Genomic DNA, 13,342 nt, shown 5'->3' with positions numbered 1-13,342 from the left:
TGCCGTAAACCGCTCTCTGCTGAGGGCATTTCTCACTGAGAATCTCTTATACTACGTCATGTCCAGCAGAGCAAATTTATTACTGAATGGAAGTGCTCGTACCACAAACAGCAAATCCCAATGAAAGCCCTATTGCCAATTTAAATCCAGTTATAGACAGCAGTTAGGAGTTTCAGAGTGAAATCCCCTCATCATTCCCAGTACACATCATATCACCGACTTGCTGATCCGATCTTTTAATGACAAGACTGAACACCAAGGCAGGCAAATCATTGAGAGCAAGGTACTGTCTGCAAGATTTTAGATAATAGACATGAAAAAAAGTGTAGCAAGGTTACTGCATCGCTGCGTACAGTGTTGAACAACAAGAAGAAAACAGGTACACCAGCAGATGGCTGACCTGCCTGCAGACAGGCTAAGTACCAAGCCACCTTTCATCTACGTTGGCCTCAACGTCTTTGGGCCATGGATGGTGTCTGTGTGCAGGACTCGTGGCGGTCAATGCGAACAGCAAATGTTGGGCCGTACTAGTCACCTGCATGAGTGTCTGTGCCATTCACATAGAGGTGATAGAATCCAAGGATATATCCAGCTTGATCAACGCTTTAAGACAGTTCCTAGCAATCAGAAAACCAGTGAAACAGTTGAGGCCTGACCGCAGAAGTAATTTCATTGGCTGGATATTGACACTAAACCAAATCAAGATCAATTGGCAGAAAGGGGTTGCACTTGGAGTTTCAATCCTCCGCTTAGGTCCTACATGGGAGGTTCCTGGTAAAGGATGATTGGAATCTTATGGAGTATCTTGAATTCTATGCTTATGGACGTAAACTACTCAAGACTCATGCACGAGACCTTGGTTTCTCTTCTGGCTGAAGTTTCTGCCATAATCAATTCAAGACTCCTTGTCCCAGTTTCAATGGATCCTGAAATGTTGACCATTCTAACTCCAGCTACTCTCCTTACCCAAAAGATCAGGAACCCGCTAACGGTCAGCGGAGAATTTACACATGTAAACATCTACCAGAAACAGTGGAAACGCGTACAATACATTGCGAATTAGTTCTAGAACCAGTAGAGAAAGCAATATCCTGCGGTTCTCCAAGGAAAAAGAAAATGGCAACACAGTAATCCAAACTTGAAGGAAGGAGACATTGTGTTGATGAAGGAACAACAAACTCAAAGGATTGACTGGCCTATGAGAATAGTTACAAAGGCTCTTACTAGTAAAGATGGTAAGGTCTGGAAGGTAAAGCTGAAAATCCTTAGAAAAGGTGAGCCTAAGACATTTGCGAGGCCCTTTAATGAACTTGTTATGATACTGCCATCATTTCGGTAGGATGAATAGGACCAGATTCTATTTTGAAGATCTTCCCCATTCCAGAAATGGAAAGGAATAAGACAATATGTTAAAGTGTTTATTTTCTCATGCTAACATGCCTTTCTTGTTACAGGTTGTTGGACTTTATTTTCAAAGGACAATAGTTCTATTGTCAAATCCCTTATGGAATTTCAGACTGGGAGTGTGCATTTCCAAAAAATAATTACTATTCAGTTAGGTGTATTACTATTGTTAGATATATTGCTATGCGCCATCTGCTAGCCGATATTTGTTACTCATGATATCTGTCATTCTAGTTTAGTATTGATATGTGTTATGAATGAGTCACCGGAGGAGGAAAAAACAAAAATACAAGCTAAGTCCAGAAAACCGGAGAGGTTGGTAGCTAGCGGATTGCAGACCCCTGATACTATTCACAACAACTAACAGTAGCCGTGGGGTGTCCCTACGGTGGTCCTAGACACCTCATTCACAGCCGGAGAACTAAATAAACCTAAAGAAATAAAGGGGAAATCTAAACTGACCCAGAGCAGACCCCAAAGCAATAGACAGCCCCCAACATGTATTGACAGTGAAAACAGATGAAATCACAAACACAGACAGAAAGACAGGCTGAGCAAACGTTGGGGCCCTCACTAACTAGATAGGACAGGAAAGAAAAGCAACTGTCTGCAATCACGCAAAAACCCTGCCAAAAATAATGTCCAACACGTCTGATAGAAAAGGCCCTGAAGTCACTAGACTTCAAAATCACTATATCAGCACTCAGGTATCTTCTGAAAACAGAGCAAAGAGATCAACTGATCAGAGACAAAAATGGAGTTCAGCCAGTCCCAACCAGGGCAGGCTGAACACAAACACTAAGTAAACAGACAAAATCTCATGGAACAATAGCAGAGCAAAAACTTAGCTTTAGTAGACAGGACTAAACTGGAGGCCAGAGCTCAGAGCAGAGAGGATCACAGCAACCCAGCAGGGCGTCGGCGGCCTTATATCCACTCAGAGATTCTGGATGTCCAATCACACTCCACCTGTTCAGATGACAGGTTTTTCCCATCCAAATCAATTTCACTACCTCCTTTCACCAGCAGAGGGAGTTCATCGGACATCAAAGGTGAAGGAGAAAACGAGCTCATAACAGATATGGGTGTGTCGTCACTGCAGTTCATGGGTCACTTCCTCTCATAAGTTACTCGTTTACTGGGCTTGTGAAAGCATCAATTTCTTACCACACCACACAATACCACACCACAAAAACAACAATAACATGAGCCAACAACTGCAACCCAGATTTGAATTGTAACAATGCTGTGGTTCCACATTCACGCCTGCAGATGCTGAGTATGGAAATGGTTCTGTCTGCTCCTCATTTAGGAATATGGAGATAAGAATTCTCTCACAGCCTCATAGAGATAAGCAAAACCTGCATACGCCATATGTGGAGCCAGAACAAGTGATGTGAGCTGTCTTCTCACCCGGCGCCGGGGAACAGCGCAAAAGGTACTGCTGATTTCCTGGCACCGGTACGTGTCACACTGATGACACAGGGCTGTCATCTGTGTGTCATCAGTGTGCACATGTGCAGGAAGTTTGGCTGCCTGTGCTGCTACCGTAAACACTGACGTCTGAAAGAGCCCTTAGTGAACTCTGTAATTTACCGAACTTTGGCCAACTTTTGCCGATATTTAGGAAAAAAGCTCTGGAATCCAAACACGAATCCAAATGTGTAACATTTGTGCCGAATTTTAGATTGACAAACATTTTCCGAACAAGTTGGCTCATATCTAGATAAGACCCATCCATGCAAACAAGTAATGAAGTTTTCTTAACCATTAGATATTTTTTCCATGTTAAGCATAAAGAAATTAATTCCATTTGCAATAGATTGCTCTTTGCGTCTTGTTCATTGATGCTTAGCTAGTGCTTGGGGGTCTCTGCTATTCCTGCCAGCGTCCCATAGTGGCATAGCTAAATAGGCAGTACCTTGCCTAAATTAACAATTAGGCAGTAGAGCTTACAGTATATACACGGAGTATTCTTCCTATTAATCTAGAAACGAGTTTAACACATATTCTCTACATCTCTGTGCAAAGAATTAGTCCATAGTGTGTGTTCTGTCTGATCCTTTTTCACAGAAGGTACTAAGAGAGGCTTCTGATTGGCCACTTACAATAACTTTTTATCTGTCACTTGAATGGGAAATAAACTGTGGTATCCAGCAGCAACTAATTAGCATTGTAAAAGAATACTGTGTTCTGACCCATAAAGTACATCGCTTATATCAAGCCACTGTTGAAGTAGATTTCAGCTGATGGGTGAGGAGGGGGGGGGGTGCTGAGTGATGGATCCCTAAAAATCTCATATTGATGATCTATACTATGAATATGTCATCATCAGTTGTTAAGTTCAGGACAACTCTATTAAAACGCCTCTTGCCACTGGTTTGTAGATATGCTTCCTAGCTTATGATGCCACATGCTGTCTGGAGGTATATCTGCAGTCTTTATTTTAATGGCAGAATGAGCTGCACAGCATTTAGCATTGAAGTGATTGGGCTGACAATGGGTCAGCTCGATTCTCTTGAAATGGCAGGGAGAGGAAAGGAGCAGCTCCTGTCACACAAAAAGCTGAAGACTGTGCTCAAAGTGAACACTGTGCTTAGAGACCAGAATGTTGGAAAGGCATTGCCATGGAAAACCATCACATCGGCATAACATCACAGGCATCCAATAATGACATTGAGTAGATCAGCATGCTGGGAGGACATGAGCAGTATTCTAGTAATCTACTGTATACAAGTCGTTGCTAGTGGTGACATTATGATCTGTCTGCATGAAATCATTATCTGTGGTCTGCATACATAGAAATGAATGAGAATAGATTATGCCATCCCAACTTTCTCCAGGTCAATTAGTGTGAAAAAAATTACCATATTTTTCAGACTATAAGATGCACTTTTTTTCTCCAAAAATGAGGAAAATGGAGGGTGCATCTTATAGTCCGGATGTGCCATCTCTGGCTGTTGTGGGGAGGTGGGCAAGCGGCATCAGCAGAGCCGATGATCACAGAGGCAGGAGCCGGCATGGAATGGGCGTGGAATGAGGTGAATATTCATTTCTTCATTTCACATGACAGCCCGCCAGCAACTGTAGGAAGGCTCCAGCTGACACTGTGCGCGCTACTGAAGAGCAATGAATACTCACTGCTCTCCGCGCACAGGATAAGGATGGGGCCATACATACCAGGACTGGGATGGGGCCAGTCATACCAGTTTAAGGATGGGGACATGTGTACCAGGACCGGGATGGGGGCCAATCATACCAGGTTAAGGATGGGGCTCTGCATACCAGGATAGGGATGGGGCCGTGCATACTAAGATGAAATGGAGGCCTGCATACCAGGATGGGGATGAGGAGTCATGAATACCGGGATGAGGGGGACCATTCCTACAAGGATAGGGTTGAGGGGGCCATGCCTACCAGGCTAGAGATAAGGGGGACATGCATACCAGGCTAGAGATGAGGGGGACCATGCATACAAGGGTGAGGATGAGGGCCATGCATTCCAGGATAGGGATAAGGGGACCATGCACACCAGGATAGGGATGAGGTGCCATGCCTACCAGGATAGGGATGAGGGGGCCATGCATACCAGGGTAGGGTTAAGGGGGGCATGCATGCCAGGATAGGGATGAGGGGGCCATGTGTATCAGGATGGGGATGAGGGGACCATATATATAAGGATAGGGGATATTAAGTACAGAATTGACCACATTTTTTTCTAATTTCCTCCTCTAAAACCTTGGTGCGTCTTATGGTGCGGTACGTCTTATGGTCCGGTGTGTCTTATAGTCCGAAAAATACGGTAAATAAATCGACAAACGAATAAACATATATGAAAAATATAAAATAAGAAATTAATAAAATAATGAAAATATTCCTCTAAAATTAAATAAAAATATCCACAAAGGAAGCTAAAATATGCAAGTCATGTTTTGGAGCCAGTAGCAGTCAAGACTTGGCAAAGGGAAGATGGGTAAGGCTTGTATCATTCAGTATGTTACATGAGTTATGACTTGGATATTCTTAAATTCAACTCTATTGATTTCCATGCACTTCATAGTATGTACTTTTCTGAATGGCTTTGCTAAGTGCACTTCTGTGCAGATTCCAGTGCCACAGTTGGAGTGTCTGGTTTAATGTCATGAACACTTGCTTTTTTTTGGGCATTTCTTTTTATATTTTTAATAAAATGTGAATAAAAGAAATAAATTTTAAATAGCTTAGACTCCCTGTTTTCCTGTTTTTGAATATTGATATTTATTATTACTTGAAAAATTATTGCAAGGGTGCAAGACACCATTGTAATGTGTGCCCATGTTATCACTGGAGAATTATATACCGTAAACGCAAAATATGCTAATCCAAATTTGCATTTTTATTGCAATTTTGCTACTTTGCCCCTAAAAAAGATTATAAGATACTGATTTTATTTTGGCAACATAGAAATTTGTGCCTTTGCTTAATATTTTGCTAAAACATAAACAAAAATATACCTTTAGAATATGTCATTCTAAAAAGTGAAATATTGCAGTTTGCATTCAGGCATCATAATGTCTTCCTTCTGAGGGAGGGGAAGAGTTTGTCCTCTACAGGACAAACCCTTATTAAGGCTACGTTCCAACAATGTGCTTTTGGTGAGTTTTTGACATTTTCTGCACCCATTATGTAACTTAGGTTCCTTCCGTTTTTGTTATTGCATTTTTTTAACGTGTTTTTGTATCGTCTTGGTATGTCATGCTTTAGATAAAGCTGCTTACTTTTTGATACTTTCTGATATTTGGCATTGACAAAACTTTATTGATATACCGCACTTGGGTGTGGATTACATGTGTTTTTTATGCGTTTCCGAATTGGAAATGCACTAAAAGTGCATGTACATTTTTTACCTGTGGATTTTCCACACCTAATGCAAGTCTATGCGGAAAATCTGCACAGAAAGCTTGGTGTACCTGCAGGAGACAGTGACATGCTGCGGATTTGAAACACGTACCGCAGGTCAGTTTGTGCCAGGGGCTGGCTGGCAAATGTTGACCTGGTGGGTCAAGAAAACAGCGGCCCATTCTTACAGTGTTTACAGTATGAAATTCATTATGGAATCATTATGTTTTAGAGGTGTTTCTCTGCTAAGGGCACAGGACTACTTCACCACATCAATGGGAGAATGGATTTAGCCATGTAACATAAAATCCTGAGTGACAACCTCTTGCCCTCCACCAGGACAATAAAAATGGGTCGTGGCTGGGTCTTCCAGCAAGACAATGACCCAAAACATACAGCCAAGGTAACAAAGGAGTGGCTCAAAAAGAAGCACATTAAGGTCATGGAGTGGCCTAGCCAGTCTCCAGAACTTAATCCCATAGAAAACTTATGAAGTGAGTTGATGCTCCGAGTTGCCAAGTGACAGCCTCAAAATATTAATAATTTAGAGATGATCTGGAAAGAGGAGTGGACCAAAATTCCTCCTGACATGGGCGCAAACCTCATCAACTCCAAAAAACATCAAACTGTTGTGCTTGCCAGCAAGGATTTTGCCACCAAGTATTAAGTCTTGTTTGCCAGCGGGATCAAATACTTATTTCTCACTGCAAAATGCAAATTTATATAATTTATACAATGTGATTTTCTGAATTTTATTTTTGATATTCTATCTCTCAATGTTAAAATTAACCTACCCTTACAATTATAGAGACTGTTCATGTCTTTGTCAGTGGGCAAAGTTTGAAAATCAGCAAGGGATCAAATACTTATTTCCCCCACTGTATATAGTATAATGCACTCTCCATAGGTCTCCATATAGTATAATACACTCCCCATAGACAGACTCTATATAGTATAATTCACTCCCCATAGGCAGACTATATAGTATTATGCACTTCCCAAAGGCAGGCTCTATATAGTATAATGCTTTCCCCATAGACTTCTATAGTATAGTGTATGCTTCATAGGCAGACTCTATATAGTATAATCCTCTCCCCATAGGCACATGCTGTATAGTATATTGCACCCACATAAGCAGACTATATAGTATAATACACTCCCCATAGGTCTCTATAGTATAATGCACTCCCTACTGGCCTCCATACAGAATAATACACATCTATAAAAAATATAAACAATACTCACCTCTCCACCTCATTCCCCCGCGACTGAGGGCCCGCTTATCTCATGTCAGCACAGTGGACGCCATATACTGACGACATCGAGCCTGATGTTAGTGTCTGGCTCAGTGACTTCATAAGCAGAGGGGGGATGATGGGAGAGGGAGTGACACTCCCTTTCTCATCATTGCTTTCAACTGTATCACCATCCAGCTGATACAGTTGAACTTGCGATTACAGTCGGGGGGTGGTTGCTGGATCTGGCTCCCCCATTGCTCACGGGCCTCCTAGTGGATCGAGTCTCACTACTTTGCCGCAGAGTTTAACTGTATGGGTGCCCTGCACACACCCATACAGCTAACAGTAGCGTAGCTCTGGGTGGGCCACTCAGAGCACAAGACCCAAGGTACAAGGCACAAGGCCCAAGGCGACCGACACCTACGCTACTGCTTCTAAATCATTCCTCCAATCTCAGCGCTGTGTCCACCCTGCAGTTATGTGACAATGCGAGTAGCAGCTGTGGATAGTCAGTAACCACTGATCAGCTGCAGCTTCACTATTCTGTCAGAACAGACTTCTGGTTTGATGAAATAGTGAAGGCAGTAGATTTATTGCAGTAGTTATATGACATGATTTCTGTATATGAATGTATCCATGTCTTATGGCTGCATAAAAGAAACTCGTTTACTGTTTGTCATGTGAATGAGGGCCTATATGCCAGAAGCAATGTGACCTGCAAAGGCAGTGTGAAAAAGGACTTACCTGCCATCACAAAACTGTTTTCTAGAAAGCCCAAACTTCTTTTTTTGGCTAGAAACAGCTCCTTTTCCTTAACTGATTTTGAGGGTTTATCACATTTCGCTTCCTGTTCCTGTTTGCATATATAAGACATTTGTTTGTTTTTGGTGGCAGCATATACAATGTGAAATAACATCTTGCTTGCTGAAGGTGAAATGCAATGGCCATATGACCATCTCTCCTGTGTGTATTTACAATGATGGCCCAGCCATCTTGAGGGAGTGAGGGATAGATAGAGATAGTGAATGGGCTACACACACACTGACATATAAAATGACTTTGATTAGGGAACGTGATAGGCCACTATGAACAAATGTGTTTTGAGAGAGCGCCTAAAACTGTGCAAGTTGTGGATGGTCCTAATTTCGAGCATTCCAGAGGATTGGCGCAGCACGGGAAAAGTCTTGGAGTCGGGAGTGGGAGGTACGGATTAGTGCAGAAGTTAGTCAAAAGTCGTTTGCAGAGCGCAGCGATCGGCTAAGCCAATAGACAGAATTGAGGGAGGAGATGTTAGGGGGTGCTGCACTGTGGAGAGCTTTGTGGTTGAGAACAATTACTTGTAATGAATGGGCAGCCAGTGTAACAACTGGCGAACAGAGAACACGTCTGAGTACTGATTAGCCAGATGGACAACCCTGGCTGCTGCATTAAGGATGGACTGAAGAGTCGAGCAAGGGGGAGGCCAATTAATAGAGCATTGCAGTAGTCTAGGTGGGAGTGGATGAAGGCGACAGAGGGTTTTTGTTGTTTCCATGGTGAAAAAAGGGTGGATTCTAGAGATGTTCTTTAGGTGTAAACGGGAAGAGCGGGCAAGAGATTGCATATGGGAGGTGAAGGAGAGATTGGTGTGAAACATAACACCCAGACAGCGCACCTGCTGCCGGGGTGTTATTATGGTGCCACCCACAGAGAGGATAATGTCAGATTTAATGAGGTTAGTAGACAGCGGGAGCAGAAGAAGTTCACTTTTGGAGAGGTTGAGTTTCAGATAGAGGGCGGACATGATGTTGGAGACTGGCGTTCTGTAGTACAGCGGGGGTAAGGTCAGGGGATGACATGTATAGTTGTGTGTCATCAGCATAAAGATGGTACTGAAAGCCAAATCTGCTGATGGTCCGTCCAATTGGGGCCATGTAGAGAGAGAAGAGAAGGGGGCCAAAGACTGAGCCCTGAGGTACCCCAACAGTGAAAGGAAGAGGCGATAAAGTGGAGCCAGCGAACAAAACACTGAAGGAGCGGTCAGAAAGATTGGTAGAAAACCAGGAGAGGGCAGTGTTCTTAATGCCTAGTGACTGGAGCCTAGAGAGTAGGAGATGGTGGTCAACAGTGTCAAAAGCTGCAGAAAGGTCAAGAAGAATGATTAGAGAGTGGTCACCATTACATTTTGCTGTCAGAAGGTCATTGGTCACTTTGATGAGTGCTGTTTCTGTCGATTGTAATGGGTGGAAGCCAGACTGTAAAGGGTCTAGGAGTGAATGAGTGGAGAGGTAATGGGTAAGACAGGAGTAGACAAGGTGCTCCAAGAGTTTAGAGATGAAGGGGAGATTGGAGACTGGTCTGTAGTTATTTGTGCAGGATGGGTCAAGAGCGGGTTTCTGGAGTAATGATAGAGTGTTTGAAGGAGGATGGGAAAATGCCCGAGGGAAGGGAGAGTGTTATGATTGAGTCACCGTAGGAGGCAAAAATAGAAATGCTAGCTAAGTCCAAAAAACCAGAGAAGTTGGCAGCTATCGGATTGCAGACCCCTGAACCTATCAACACAACTAGCAGTAGCCGTGGGGGGTTCCTACGATGCCCTAGACCCCTCGATCACAGCCGTAGAATTAAATAGGCCTAAAGAAAGAAAAGGGAAATCTAAACTGCCCCAGAGCAGACCCCAAAGCAATAGGCAGCCCCCAACATATAATGACGGTTAAGCAAGGTGAAAATACCAACACAGACAGAAAGATAGACTGAGCAAAGAGGGGCCCAAGCTAACTAAATAGAAAAGGACAGGAAGGCTGCTGTCTGCAATCCGTGAAAAACCCTATGAAAATAAGAGCCAACAGACTGACAGTGAAAAAGGCCCTGAAGACGCTAGGCTTCAAAAAAGCTATGTCAGCACTCAGGAATATACTGAAGACAGAGCTACAGGCAAAAGGAGATTCAGCTCACCCCAGCAGGGAATGGCAGAATACTGAAAAGCAAGGAAAACAAAAAACAAAACAAAAAGCTAACAGGCAAAACAGAAACTTAGCTTTAGAGGAGCAGGAATAAGACTGGTGTCCTAGAAGTCCACAGAGAAATCACCCGCAGGGCAGAAGGGCGTCGGCAGCCTTATATCCAGTCCGTGACTCCACTCAGCCAGTCATCCTCATTAGACTTAGGTGCCTGATAATCAGGCTCATTACCTTCCTTTACCAGAATAGGGAGTTCACCAGACCCCAGTGACGAAGGGGAAAATGAACTCACAACAGTACCTCCCCCTTGAGGAGGGGTCACCGAACCCTCAACCACGCCACCAGGGCGATCAGGGTGAGCCCGATGAAATGCACGCACCAATCTTTTGGCATGAATATCAGAGGCAGAGACCCAGGAATTATCCTCCTGACCATAACCCTTCCACTTAACCAAATACTGGAGTCTCCGTCTAGCCAGACGGGAATCCAGTATTTTCTCTACCTCATATTCCATGTTACCTTCAACCAATACAGGGTCTGGAGGTGCCACCCCAGGAACATCAGGTTCAACTAACCTCTTCAACAAGGACTTATGGAACACATTATGGATTTTAAATGTGACAGGAAGAGCCAAACGAAAAGAGACCGGATTAATAATCTCCAAAATCTTGTAAGGTCCAATAAATCTAGGCTTAAACTTAGGAGAAGCCACCTTCATAGCAATATTTTTTGATGATAACCACACCATATCACCAATCTTAAACTGGGGACCAATGGTCCTATGTCGATTGGAAAACCGCTGGGCCTTTTCCTGGGAGAGAGATAACTTATCCACCACTTGGTCCCAGATCTGGTGCATTCTCTCCACCACAGTGTCAACACCTGGGCAGGCAGAAGGCTCTACCTGCCCTGAAGAAAATCGAGGATGAAACCCAAAGTTACAAAAAAAAGGTGACATCAAAGTGGCAGAACTAGCTCTATTATTTAAAGCAAATTCGGCCAAGGGCAAAAACGAAACCCAATCATCCTGATCAGCGGAAATAAAACATCTCAAATACGACTCCAAGGTCTGGTTTGTTCTCTCTGTCTGCCCATTGGTCTGAGGGTGAAAAGCAGAGGAGAAGGACAACTGAATTCCCAGCTTGGAACAGAAAGTCCTCCAAAATCTAGACACAAACTGAACTCCTCTGTCAGACACAATGTTCTCAGGAATCCCGTGTAAGCGAACCACCTGTTGCAAAAACAGGGGCACCAACTCAGAGGAAGATGGCAACTTAGGGAGTGGTACAAGATGAACCATCTTAGAGAACCTATCACAAATCACCCAAATAACAGTCATTCTTTGAGAGACCGGCATATCAGAGATGAAATCCATTGAAATATGGGTCCATGGCCTCCTGGGGACCGGCAAAGGCATCAACAACCCACTAGAGCGAGAACAAGATTTAGACCGGGAGCAAGTCCCATAGGACTGCACAAAATTCCTGACATCATGAGACAAGGTGGGACACCAAAAAGAGCAACTCACCAGATCTCTAGTACCAAAAATACCTGGATGACCAGCCAATGCAGAGCAATGAACTTCAGACATCACTCTCTTCTTCCACTGGTCACGAACATACAACTTTCCACTGGGACAACGCTCAGGTTTGTCCTCCTGGAACTCTTGCAGAGCAAGTCTCAAATCGGGCGAGATGGCAGAAAGAACTACCCCTTCGCCTAAGATGGTAGCAGGCTTGGTCACCACAGGAGAATCAGCAAAGAAACTCCTAGAGAGGGCGTCTGCCTTGACATTCTTAGTTCCAGGAAGAAAAGAGATCACAAAATCAAAACGTGTAAAAAACAAGGCCCACCTAGCCTGTCTAGGGTTCAAGCGTTTAGCCGACTCTAGGTAAATCAAATTCTTGTGGTCAGTGAGGACCACAACTTGATGTTTAGCTTCCTCCAACCAATGTCTCCACTCCTCAAATGCCCATTTCATGGCCAACAGTTCCCGATTCCCCACATCATAGTTACGTTCAGATGGAGAGAACTTTCGGGAAAAGAAAGCACAGGGATTCATTTTAGATGTTACAGGATCCTTTTGGGACAAAACAGCTCCTGCACCAATCTCAGAAGCATCAACCTCTACCTGGAACGGGAGTGAGACATCAGGTTGCCGCAAAACCGGGGCGGAGGTAAATCTTCGCTTCAGCTCCTGAAAGGATGCAACAGCCTCAGGAGACCAATTCAACACATCAGCACCCTTCTTAGTCAGATCAGTCAATAGCTTTGCAGTGCTAGAAAATTTTGCTATAAATTTCCGATAAAAATTAGCAAAAACCAAAAACTTCTGGAGGGCCTTCAAAGAAGTGGGCTGAACCCAATCATAAATGGCCTGTACCTTGGCCGGGTCCATTTCAATAGTTGACGGAGACAAAATAAATCCCAAAAATGAAATCCTCTGTACTCTAAAAAGGCATTTCGATCCTTTGACATACAGGGAATTCTCCCTCAAGATCCGGAACACAGTCCGAATATGTTCCACATGAGAATCCCAATCCTTGGAGAAGATCAAAATATCATCCAGATAGATAATCAAAAATTTATCGACAAAGTCTCGGAAAATATCGTTCATGAAACACTGGAAGACAGAAGGGGCATTAGTGAGCCCAAAAGGCATCACCAGGTACTCAAAATGTCCCTCCGGAGTATTAAACGCCGTCTTCCATTCATCCCCCTGCTTAATGCGGATAAGATTATACGCCCCCCTGAGGTCAAGCTTGGTAAACCAGCAAGCACCTCTAACTCTAGAGAATAGATCCGAAATCAGGGGTAACGGATACTGATATTTAATAGTAATTTTATTGAGGGCACGATAATCAATACAAGGCCTTAAAGAAC

The sequence above is a fragment of the Dendrobates tinctorius genome, unplaced genomic scaffold, assembly GCF_039654945.1.
Source record: "Dendrobates tinctorius isolate UK_male_01 unplaced genomic scaffold, ASM3965494v1 ptg000107l, whole genome shotgun sequence".
NCBI lineage: Eukaryota > Metazoa > Chordata > Amphibia > Anura > Dendrobatidae > Dendrobates > Dendrobates tinctorius.
Note: the sequence above shows the minus strand (reverse complement) of the source record.